At 42.6% G+C, this 12807-nt stretch overlaps 1 protein-coding gene and 1 long non-coding RNA gene across 9 annotated transcripts in view; one reads left to right on the forward strand and one right to left on the reverse strand.

Moving 5' to 3' along the window:
• Positions 1-7203, reverse strand: part of ZBTB44 (zinc finger and BTB domain containing 44) — a 45200-nt gene extending 37997 nt beyond the window's left edge. For 3 of the 6 annotated variants that reach the window (XR_012503885.1, XR_012503886.1, XM_074357151.1), the window contains exon 1: positions 6824-7203. The gene's annotated coding sequence lies outside the window, so the exon portion shown is untranslated. The remainder of the gene's footprint in view (positions 1-6823) is intronic. The other 3 variants (XM_074357153.1, XM_074357152.1, XM_010957872.3) reach the window with 2 other exon arrangements.
• Positions 7204-7714: 511 nt separating this feature from the next.
• The window catches only part of LOC123617664 (uncharacterized), a 60764-nt gene continuing 55671 nt past the window's right edge, over positions 7715-12807 (forward strand). For all 3 annotated transcript variants that reach the window (XR_012503889.1, XR_012503888.1, XR_012503887.1), the window contains exons 1-2: positions 7715-7899; positions 8799-8973. This is a non-coding gene — a long non-coding RNA (uncharacterized LOC123617664). The remainder of the gene's footprint in view (positions 7900-8798; positions 8974-12807) is intronic.

Here is a 12807-nt window from a genome sequence, read left to right on the forward strand (position 1 = left end):
CAAAGATAAAGAATATGCAGAAATGAGGAAGTGAAAATTTTGAGTACAGACAATTCAATCTAAAGATAGGGCAAAGGCGTTAGCTGGAGGGAAAGAAGGGCTTGAGGGAGGACACTGGTATTTTTATAGAATGGGAGAAACTAGAGAATGTTTTTTCCCCCAGGTAAGCTTTTTAAAATTGTTCTAAAATATACAGAGAATTTTTTTTTTGAGTGTTGTTGGAAAAGACTCAGAGAAGAGAAAGTTAAGATAGAGAAAATAGGTAATAACAGATAGCATAAGGGCTCTGAATAGGCAGAAAGAAGTTGGATTCACTGTTTGAGTAAAAGAATCAACGAATGAGACTCGGTAATAGAAAAAAAAAGTAAAGGAAGGGTGTAGTTACAGTCAAGTTTATAGGTGGGTGGTGAGAAATAGTGGGAGTTCTCGTCTGATAGCTTTGGATTTTATTTCCCTTTCAAGTTATATGTAGAGGCTAGACTGCTTACAAGAGAGGTGATATAAGTAGAATTTTGAGGAAAATAAAACATGAAAAAATGTGTGGAGGAAAAAAAAAGGACAGCTAGGAGGCACTGAAGGCCCAAATGAAGTTGGAGATCACAAATTTCTAGCAGCAATAATCTATGGCTTTTGAGTTACAGAATCTCAAGAAATTGTCAAAAATAATCAATGGCTTTGAATCATTTTTTTAGAAGAGTAATAACAATAATCATTAGTTAATACTTACATAGTACTTAGTATTTAATATGTACTAAGCATTGTTCTAACTACTTTTTACACATTAAATAATTAAATAATTACCTACCTTTTGAGATAGATATCATTTGGTATCTCTACTTCACCAGTTTAAAAAAAAAAAAAAGCAGCAGCAGCAGCACGGAGAAGTAAAGGAACCAGCCCACCACCACACAACTAGTAAATACCAGAGTCAAGATCCGAGCCCAGGTGGTATGCTCAGCTGTACTCTTAACACTACACTGGACTGCCTCTCAAAGTAAAGGTAAGTGAACCTAGTGGAAGAAATGAAGAAGAAACATACCAGGTGGGCCCAAAACAGAGCCAGTGATTCCTGTAAACAGAGAACAGTTCTCATAAGAAGTAGGGTTTGTATAGTTTTATATGGCACATAAAAGGCCCTAAAGATAAAAGAAACTGTCTTCAGACAGTAATGGGAAGCCACAAAAAAGAAATGACCAATGTTGGACAATCCAAAGCAGAAAGGAAGAAAACCAAAGAGCCAAGTAAAAAGTAAAACCCAGTGAGTCAAAGTGTAAAAAGGAGAAAAACGTAAAAGTGGAAGAAACACACACACGTACTCCACATACTAGTAAACACATCAGTAAACAGAAAAATGAAATGGAAGCAAAGTATGTCTGAGTCCCTGAAAACTCTTACATTTCCTAATTTTATCAAACAGCACAAATAAAACATTTTAACAGAGGGTTGTTCTGAATATGCTTACTTGCAAATAGTAGGTGAAGATACTTAGGTTAAGATCTGAGTTAAAAGAAAATAATTTTCAAAAGGAATTATCTGAAGTTGTTTCAGAAGCCAGAGGGTAGTAGTTCCACAAAATCCTGATTCCAGAGAGTCACAGTCTTGGTTATATGCTACCAAGATGTTTGTAGTTATGTTGAATGCATCAAAAACTATTAAAACTAAGTGAATAACAAATCATGTCAACATAAAAAATATATACTATTTAATACCTGTAGAAGGATAGCAATATGGAATACTGAAATTACAAATTCTTTGGGCATAAAATATTTGTAATTTTAAGTTTTTTAAAAAAAGCTGTATGATTAAAAAAAGAACATTCAAAATAGAGACAAAGATGTCCTAGAAAAGTGAGACAGTAAGTTTCATCCACCAATTTTCACTCTTATTAGAATTATCAATGTGAAATACCACAGTGATACAAGTCAGTGATTTACTACAGGATCAGTTATGTAAAAATGTGCTGGCTAAGGTCACCTTTGGCACTAATAATAATGTTAGTGAAGAAATTAATATAATACTCATGTGCCCTTCAAGCAGGAGTAATATAAATTTAATGTATCTTTATATTTTTAAAGGCACATGTATATTCACTATTTAAGATCCTGTGACTAGGAATCTAGAGATTTCCAGCTCATTGTCTAAAATGGGGTGAAGTCTTTCTAATATAGAGAACAAAGGAAAACTAATGTGGCTTTCAGCTTAACAGGAGATAAATTTCAAGCAATCATTCTGAGGTACTTGGAGAACTATCTGTCTCAGTCATGAATGTGATTGTATTTACAGTAAAAACAGCCCATACAGCTTATATAAAGATATGCTCAACAGCAGTCTACAAAACATGAAACTACAGGGAAAATATACATACATATTCATATATATAATAAAGATATTAAAATTATAGTTGGAAGGAGCCAAATTAATTAAGCCTCCTAACTAACGAAGGAAACCCTTTTACAACAGTCTGATGCTTGACCATTTTTGGTGACAGCTTTATCCTTTACAAGGTTATGAAGACTTAGTTTAAAACCTCCAGAATTTTATTATGAAAAATTTTAGATACAACAAAATTTAAAGAACATTTACAGGTAAATGCCTTGATAGCCATACCTAGATTCTATCATGAACATTCTTCTACATTTGTTTTAATCACATATCTATCCATCCATCAATCCATCTTGATTTCTGATGCTCTACTTTTAAAATGCCTATTAAAATGGTATCTAAATGCACTTTTCAAAGCAAGGTCTGACAAACTAAGGATACACGTAATAGACATGACAAAGACATGAGCGCTTTGGCATGTAATCCATTTGCTACAGGACAAATATCAGTCACATACTTCAAATTAATTTGTGCTGAGTGAAAATATATCAAATTTTATGATTATATTTAGATGTGAGATGCAGCAAAGTAGTTAAGTACAACAGTGAAAACAGACTTGAGTGTGAAACCTGGATACTGCCCCTACCTTGCAAAGCAAGATACCAGTACCAATAATAAAGGGTAAGGTGAGATTTAAATGAGATGTATAACATGCTTAGCACAGTGCTGGCTTTTTGAGAGGGCTCAACAAATGTGAGCAATCATCATCACTGTATTAGTCCACTCAGTCTACCATAGCAGGCTCCAGCTGCCATGTGGGGATGCATATCTATGCTACTGTTGGTGGCCTTTTTTCCCATCACCTTATGTGTTCTAATAATCTTGGGCAGTTTATTTTACTGAGATTAAAGACTAAATGAGGCGGCAAGGGCCCAAAGCACATGCATTCTTCATTTTCCTACACCATCCCTTGAAGGAAAAAGATGTTTGCTCAGTTACCAAAAGCAGTGGTGGTGTATGTACACTGAGGGAAACATACTATGGGCGCATCTTTTGCTGGATGATAGGCAGCTTATAAACTGCCTAACTGTAGTCTGCCTACTTTAGACAACCATTGATGGCTCCCTCTTAAGTCCTCATTTGAAGGCATAATTATAATTTCTATCAAATTTTGCGCAATGCAAACAATATATGCTATCTTCATTTTGTATTTGCAGACAGCATGTCAGTTTTGTTGTGTGACATTCAAGTAGATGGATTCATAAAGCTTCTACCAACTACATGTCTCTTTTAAAGACATGATTTTCAAGTAAAGCTTGTAAAAGTGAGCTTGAAATCACTTCTCTGCTCACCTCTAAAGATTAGTTGTAGTGCTTTCTCCTTGCCAGAGGAAATCATAGTCTAACTGCAAAATTTAAACTTCATGTAACACACTTTGTCCACTGTTACCCCTTCTGCAGTTAAGATATATGAGAATATTATCAGATTTTAAAAGGTATGGCAAATGTAAGGAACAGTTCACCTTAAAAAATAATTTGGGTGAGGTTTCTTTACACATACTTATTTAAAATATTATTTTGACTTTTGAACCTGGTATATATTTTATACGTTCAAAAATAAAATTAAAAAAAGAAAACCCTAAAATAAAAAATGAAACCAATGAACCATGTCAAATTGGCAGCATAACCAAACAGAGAAAAGTACTTCAAGTGACCCCTGAACATGGGAAGTACTCTGATTATACAAACTTCATGTAATATATCCTAAGGACAAAAATAAATGCAAAGAAATATTGAACTTTACTCAGAAGTTTATTATTAGTAGTAAAACAGGTATGGTAATTTTGAAATGATTTTATGTATACATAGAATAAAGCAAGTATGGTAATTTTATTAGGCACCAAGATATTTGTTTAAGACAAAAGAGACAAATATAGAATCAGAGGGAAAGATCTATGTTAAACTTGAACTGGATATTCTGCTATGAACTTATGATTAAACAAATAAGCAAAAACCCATTTTTAGTTCTCTCTTCTGAAAGCAGTGACACTTCAGCGGCAATGAATATGCCAAATGTCCAGATCTTGGTTTCTATATACCATTTCTCACTAAAAAGAACCAAGATTCCATAGACACCCATTCCAGATTTGGAACAAGGAAAGTAACAAGGCAAGCCTGGGATATCCTGTGCCAGAAAGCACTCCAAGGCTAATGGTGAGCAGAGGGTTAAAAAGACACAGAAGCCAGCTTGAAAGGGTTCCTACTTTCCTAATTTGGAACAGTTTGATCATCAAAAAGAAAAATGACTAAAATGGTTATTAAAAAAAGGAATAAATTAAAACCCATGAGTCCATAGCCGTATCCCCACAACAAAGAAAAAAGAACCTTCATTGCCACCATTGGGGGTGACTATTTCCCCAGCTCTTTACTCTGAATATTGGTAAGTAAAGGGAGAATATTAGAATTTTCTCTGCATTTTTAGGAGGAACTTTAGTTCACTATTAGTTAATGAAGGAAATCGTTCTGACAAGAAAATCTCCAATAAAATAACTGATTTAAGCAAGAGTCATCCAAGGGTGCTAAAATCACTGAGCAAAAGGTAGGCAGAAATTGGATATTTGCTCGGTATCCAAGTATTACCCCAAATCACATACAAATCACAAACAGGCAAACCACACCTATTGTAACAGATCTGGAAGTCACCACTTTCATCAAGTGGTCACATTTAGTATGCTTAACAGTGTGGCAATCTGACATTATACATCTCCTATATGATGTAACTTGAAGTACACAGCATCATCTATTAAATGTTCTTGCCAAAGAAAGTTTTCCTTAAGGTAATCAAGTTTTCTTTAGGTCAAATTTCCCCTAACAGAAAATTCAGGGGCATAGGGAAATAAATTAAATGACACCATTAGGAAACAGACAAGCCCAGAATGTGGGGGCATTCTATAAGGCAACTCGTTTGGTCAATTAAGTGTCAGAAAAAAAGATGGGTACCAGTCTTCTAAAAAAGGGACTAAAGGCATAATTACCAAATGCAATGCATAAATCCTGACTGAATGGGGAGGAGGATTTCCCAGAGACCTTGGAGACTAAGAAAATCTGCATATGGACTGTTACTTTAGAAAGGTGTCCATAATAATACTGTGGTTAGTAGAACATCTTTAGTTTTAGAAAATGCATGCTGAAATATTTGAGTGTCATAGTGTTCACAACTTACTTTCAAATGCTTACACACAAGAAGGGAGGAGGGGGGAAGAACATGGCAAAAATGTTAATCACTGAAACTACATACTGCAGTATTCATTGTATTTTTCTCACCTTCCATGAGACTGACATTTTTCATAATAAAGTATAAAAAAAGTGTACCCACACTGAAAAGTACAGTAGAAAACACACCTACACTGGAATTATATCTGGGTACAAATCTCACCTTTATTACTTACTAGTGGTGTGGCCTAAGGCAAGTTGCTTAATATCACTTAAGTTTCTGTATCATCTATAAAACTCAGGTAATAATATCTAAGTCATCAAGCTGTTCAAGAATCAAATCAGATTACAATATGTAAAAAATGTCTAGCAGTGTTGTACAGAATAAGTAAATCTCGTTTTCATGATTAATTAACGCAATCATCCTGAAATACAACGCTATAGTTAAACATTCCTTTCATTGTTGTCACATTCCATGATAAGGAAACTACATTAGGTAAAATTAAATATCCACTGACAGTCTGCTTTTTGTGAAGAACTGTGAAGTCTGCTTTTGCTATTAGCCTCTATCCGAATAAAACGTAAAAAAATAAGTGGAAGTTAAAGAGAATTTCTTCCTGACCAACAGACAGTCCACTTATTTGTTTAAAAAATCTGTTTTTGTCTTCATTTCTGTAAATAAGTTCCAATAAAGCACATAATTTTTATTGGGCTTTATTCTAAATTTCGGGTGGCTTCATACAACCCACAAGCACGCAGTTTCCTTTAATAGGTTCTAACGTACCTGTCATTTCACTCGCAGGTATCCCCTCTGGCTGGTTAGGCCAGCAGAAAATGACTAGATGCAGAGTGATCCTCAGGTAGGGAAGAAAAAGAGGTGTGTGTGTGTGTGTTTTTTTTCCTTTCTTAAATAAGTGCCACCCTTTTCTTTCCATATCAGAGAAACACAAGCAGGGGAGAGGAGGGAACAGTCGGGTCTCGGGCTCCCGGCTCCACCAGAGAGGAGGTAACACCCCGCCTCCGCGGGGTTAGGGTGTTGGGCAAACGCGCGTGCAGACGGGGGGCGCCCTGGAAGGTCGGGGCAATTCCTGCCGAGCTGCGGGGCCCAGGGCCAGTGTCCTCCCCGGAAGATTAGATGCTACAGAGGGGACCCTGCGGGGTGTCTCTCCGAGCGGATGGGGGTGCCGAGGGCGGGCGTTCCCTTCCGTCCAGCGCCCAGATGGGGGACGCGGGTGTCAGCCCCTCGGCGGGCCCGCCCGGCCCCGGACCGGCCCTTCCCTCCCTGTTACCTGCGGGCGGCGGTGTGGGGCCCGGAGGCCTGCTGCTCCTCCTCCTCCTCCTCCCCGCCAGGCTGAGGCGGCGAGGCAGCGGCGGCGGCGGCCCGGGGGGAGGGGGCGGAGCGCGCGGCTCGCTGCCTCTCTCCTCCCCCGGGAGGCGCAGGGGACCCTATCTCGGGCCGCCGCGCCTAGGCCCGTGGACAGCCTGCGGCTGGGGCATGGCGGCACCGAGCGGCGGCGTGCCCGCGAGCGGCGGGAGGGAAGCGCTCCGGGCCCTGAGGGGAGGAGCGAGGGGGCCCGGCGAGCCGCGCGCGGGCGGCCGTTGGGGACGGTTGGCCGAGGGCAGGCGGCGGTTTGGGGAGCGCGGCGACGGCTCGCGTTTTCCCGGCGGGGCGGGGTGGGGAAGGGGAAGGGGAGTGAGGGGAGGGGAGGGGGAGGTTGGGAGGGAGCCGCCGCCGCGCGCGTGCGGGCCGGCGCCTCCGCCGTTGCCGCTCCGCTCACTCCAGCCTGTTTGGGGGCACTTTGTTTGTGTCCCACAATGCTCTGCGCGGGCGGCCGGGCTGGGGAAGGGGAGGGCAGGTGGGCGGGGCGGAGCGAGCTCGGGGGCGGGGCGAGAGCGGGGGTGGCGGGGGAGACGCGGGTACTGCGCAAGCGCAGAGGAGGCCGCTCCTGGTCGCCGGGACTGCAGCTGTGGGCGACTCGGTCTCCTGACGCACCCGCGGGTTTTGACACGGTCTCTGCATCTTTTGCGTTTGTGCGCACGTGCAGCGTTACCTGCACACGCAGCGTTACCTACACACGCTGCTTAAGCCCTGGCCGGTTCGTCCTTCCTCTCGCCGTCCTCTCAGCCGGCTCTCCGCTTTCCCTGGCAAGCATTTCTGGGCATGGTTCACGCCTCTTGCATTTTTTTGGTGTGTGTTTTCTCTGAACTAAAAACGAAACAAACTCCTGTTATCTCGAGTGGTTTCTGTAGCGGCGCTGGACCGGAACACCCCAGCCGCTTTCTCTCGGTGAGGGAGGTGAGCGGGTTAGTCAGACCATTTCTCACACGCGGAAACTGAGGCCTGCGGAGAGGCGGCCCCCGACAGGTGAGGACTCCGAGAGCCCGCTTCCTCAGCAGACAGCCCACCCCCGGCCGGGGCCCCCAAGCCCACGGCCTTGGCGCCCCGTGGCGTCCTCTCGGTGCCCTAAGATTGTTCTAGAATTTGCCCGGGCCACCTGGCGGGTCGTGCGGTTTTGAAATTAGACCCAGGCCCGTCTCGTTCCCTCGACACGAGGGCACTTGGAAGTGCCCCAGAAATAACGCCTGTACCTCCCACATTCTTGACTCGCCTTCGGTTCTACCGCCACTAACCTGGCTTTCGGGGGCAGGGAGTGTGCGGGGCTCCGCGAAGGGACCGGTACTGTACCGGGGGACTTTCGAGTTCTTGGTCTACTGCAAAATCGTGTGAAGTGTTGAGACTCCCAGGACCCTAGATCTTGGCGTCCTCGGGCCGGCAGGCCAGCGCTGGGGACCGGGACCCGGCGGGCAGGAGGGCCCCGGGCTGCGGGCAGAAGCGCGCTCCAGGCGAAGCCCTCGGGCGGCGCGGAGGAGGCGGAGTGGGGTGCGGCCTGCAGCGCCTCGGGCGCCCGGAGCTTGCATACTTTGTTTTCTCACGCCTCCAGCTCTGACGCCGAGAGACTTCTCTCCAAAGGGCTTTGTGCATGGTGAGTTGACATCCCGCCCCAAGCAGAAAGGAGGTTTCTTCTGAAACACTTGTAACGTCTTACAGTGATCTCCGCACTGAGAGACCAGCACCCTAGCACCCTCACTCTAACCACTGAAATCTACTTGAGAAATCAAGGCCCAAAAAACCACGTCTCTTTATAGTCCTTGGCCGTTTCCCACAGATTTTCAAGTATATGGAAGGTTTAATCCTCAACAGCAATTGTAATACACAGATTTCACTATTATTCCCCCATCATTTTTTTTTTATTCCCATTTCAGAGATGAGGAAAGTCAAAAAGACGCGGATGAGGCCCAGGAAGTTTTGTGCAGAGATTTCAAGGAGAAGGGAAGGCGGAGTGCTTACCCTGGGAGAGGAACGGCAGCGACAGAGCACGTCTCAGGAAGGGCAGGAGGCTGGAGTCCTGGTGGGGGTGTGTTAAAGTGTGTGAACAAGGTAACACCTGCAACAAAGTGGGAATAAAGCAATCAGAATTCCCGTCGACCTCTCCTAGGGCATTTACTGGGACAGTGGATAAAAGACCACTAGGCAAGTCCTTACTGTTTCCCAAGGGACCGAGGTGGCAGCTCCATTTCAGGGCAAGACTAGCAGCCCTGGCACAAAATACAGCTTTTCTTAGATTATTCTCTTGTGTCTTCTCCCTTTTCTTTTTCATTTTACATTAAAAAATTACCATGCTCTCACCCCACTCCTACCCGGGGACTGGTGGGTCAATTAACCACCAAACTGCTGTGGGGCCCTCAGGGCACAATACTAGATACTTGAGTAGGGTGTGAGAGACAATACAAAGATTAATTTTCTAAGAGTCCTCTCCTCTGTTTTGGCTTTGGGCAGGGTCAGTTTCTGTGGCTTCTGCAGCCTCCCACCTTCTTCCTGGGCTAGCAGAGACTTGCCCTTGGGTTGGTGGAATATATACACCTTTCTTTGACACTAGGTTGAATAATACTGCTGGGAGGATTCATGAAACCAGAATCCTGCACACAGGTGAAACAAACAAATGTAGACAGTATGAGGAACCTTTAATTATTAACCTGGTGTAGGTGATTCTGAGGAATTCAAATTCCAGGCAAAGAGGGTTTTCTTTCATCTGTGAACTTTTGAGGGGACCAAATTCTGGCAGAAAGTGACACCTGCTTGTGATAGACCATCAGAGCTGAATGGGAGTTTCGTTATTTAGTCCACAAGTTATTTCAAAGCAAGAGCACTTAACAATTAACTGGAAGATCTCTAGTCTGACTTGGATAATTCCAATAAAGGAGAACTCATTACTGTACCAGTCACCCTTGCTCCCTTCTTAGGTAGTTGCAGTTATATTAACAAAATTCATCTTGTTCCCCCACCTTGGGACTTGCACCTTTTTGAGTATCCCCATCTCATCACTCACGCAGTTGAACAAGTCAGCTTCGCTACTTCACTATTGCACTACATCTCAGTTCCAGTCCTAAATCTGTCCATGCCAGTGGCCACCATCCTAATCTAAGACTCCCACCATGTGCCTGGATAATTGTAATACCCCATACCTGCTTTCCCAAATACACTCTTCTCTTCATTCTCTGCATGGCAGCCAGAGTTATAATGCATAGCAGTCGTATCTCACAACAATGGCCTCCTATCGTCTTTGGGATAAAAATCTCAAACTTTTACCATGGCTTTCACAGCTACATGATGTGGGCCTGTTCAGGACATAGCTTCAGCTTCAACTCTCATTATACTCTTTCAAGGAACATGCCAGCTGCAGATTTTTTTTTTTCAGATCTTCTAAAATGCCACACTCTTTGTTTCAATGTACACATTATTCTCTCTGTGTATAAATACTTCATTCCTTAGCTAATTCAATTGTCACATCTTTTCTACATATATATGTGTGTGTATGTAAATATATATGCATACATTTAAAGAGAAAAACCACTGGCCCAAATGGCATCACTTTTGCTAAAGCCCATGATACCAAACCTAGATTTAATACCTGACCTAATTGCAGTTTCGACCTTTACCAGGAATGTAATCTTAACCAACCAGTTTGGAATTTTCTGGTCAGCACTGATGAGGTAATCTGTCACATGGACCCTCTCCCACCCCAGGAAGTAGAGGCAATCTGCAGATAAGACCCTTGCTGTCCCTTCCCCCTACAACAGAAGATGTCCTTGCTTAAAAATAATCCTTTCTGTTCTTTTGCTGAAAATCCCTTGCCCCCAGTCTTCTTCCTATAAAGCCTTCCATTTTGTACAAGCCCTCGGAGCACCCTTCTGCTTGCTGGATGGGATGCTCCCTGATTCATGAGTCGTTGAATAAACTGAGTTAGAGGTTCAGATTTACTGAGCTGAATTTTGTTTTTTAACAATATATATGAACATTATGAGATAGAATTCACATGCCATGCAGTTCACCCATATGAAATGTGGTAGTTCAGTGTTTTTTAGTATCCTCGCAGAGTTATGCAGTCATCACCGCAGTCTACTTTTGAGCATTCTCGTCACCCCAAGGAGAAACCCCTGCCCATTAGCAGTCACTCTCCCTTCCCCGCAGCTCCTCAGCCGAAGGCAAACACTGATCTGTCTGCTCTCTGTCTCTACAGATTTGCTGATCCTGGACATTTCATGTAAATGGAATTCAGCTCTTTTTTTTTTTTTGACTACCACTCATTCAAGACCATCTCCCCTGTTTCCCCAGATTGCACTAGATTCCGTGGTGGATATTCTTAGAGTTTCCTGCATTTCTCTAACACTCTTCTAATTACCACTGTGATTCACTCATCATTCAACACTTCAATCCCAGAGCCTAGCACAGTGTCTAGCCCATAATAGCTCTTTGATAAATGTTAATAATGAATGGTGATTAGTGAAATAGATGAAATAAATGACTGTGGGGGCAAATTTTATCAGTTAGTAGAATGGCAACTTCCCAAGACCTGTAATGTCAGGGAAGAAGCTTGTTCTTCAATAGACTTACCCATTCCTCTGCAAGATGCCAGAATACCTGTGATTAAAGTCCCTCCTTTTGATTTTTGAAGACTCTTTAGGCCTTTAAGAGACAACTATTGAAATAGAACTCATCTTCTGAAGGGGAATTGGTGGTTTAGTTTTTGTTTTTTTTTTAATTCAAGGAAGAAGGCAGTGATTTGGTCTCAGTGATTTGATCTTAATGCTTTTGTCTGCTCTGAGCCCCACCTCCCCTCCCACCACAGTGCTGCTTTTCTTCACAGGATTCAAAGCTAGACTTCTCAAAACTGTTGTCTGCACTCACTGTTCCTCACTTTTGCATCTCCTTTACTTCTCATCCCCTCTAATTTGATTTTCCCTTCATTCCACCAAAATGTATCTCCTTAATGCCCCCAATTACATCTGTGTTGCTAATCCAAAGGGCATTTGTTTTTACCCTCATCTTTTTGGACTTTTGAGCCCCATTTGGTCTGGTTGAGCACTGGCTCCAACTTGAAACACTCTCTTCTTTATCTCTGCTGACGTTCTCAGTGTGCATCCAGGGTTGAGAACTAGTGTTTATAGCATCTCTAGGCCAGTGGCTTTCAAAAATGTGGTCTCCAGACCTACAGCATTAGCATCACCTGTCAGACTGTTAGAAATGTGAATTCTTAAGACATTCCTAGACCTATTCAAATCAGCTTTGGCGTCGGGCCCCAGTGATCTGTGTTTGAACTCTCCAGGTAATTCGGACCCATCCTTGAGTTTGAAAACCAGTGCCCAGGCAAACCCATCCACTCACATAAATTCTGTGAGCCATTGACTTTTGGGTGCACACCACTAGCCCAGATCTCTCTACAGAGCTCCGGATCTGCCTGTCTATTTCTACTTTGCTTGGTTGTCCCAGAGATACCTCAGACTCAATGTGTCCAAGACAGATGAATGGCCTTCCTCTGAAGACAGGATCCTTGCTCACTGTTTTCTAATTGCTAAAGCATACCACTTTAGATACAGCAAAAACATCAGAACCCCAGGGTCATCTCTGAGACCTCCCTAACCCAGTCTATTTAAAAATTATGTCATTTTCGCTTTCCAAATTTCTTTTAAGATAAACACCCTTTTTATTGTGAGAATTTCAAACATACAAAAAAAAAAATAGAAAGAAAAGTGAAAAACTTTATAAACTTGTACCTAACACCCAAGCCCCCAAATCCAGTCATTGGCCAGTGTTGCCTTATCCATACCCCCATCCATTTTCCCCCTTCTGATATTATTTTGAAGAAAATTCCAGATATCATATGTTTTCTATGTAAATATTTTAGTCTGTATTTCTAAAAGAGATAGACTTTTT

The sequence above is a fragment of the Camelus bactrianus genome, chromosome 33 (genome assembly GCF_048773025.1).
Source record: "Camelus bactrianus isolate YW-2024 breed Bactrian camel chromosome 33, ASM4877302v1, whole genome shotgun sequence".
Classification (NCBI taxonomy): domain Eukaryota; kingdom Metazoa; phylum Chordata; class Mammalia; order Artiodactyla; family Camelidae; genus Camelus; species Camelus bactrianus.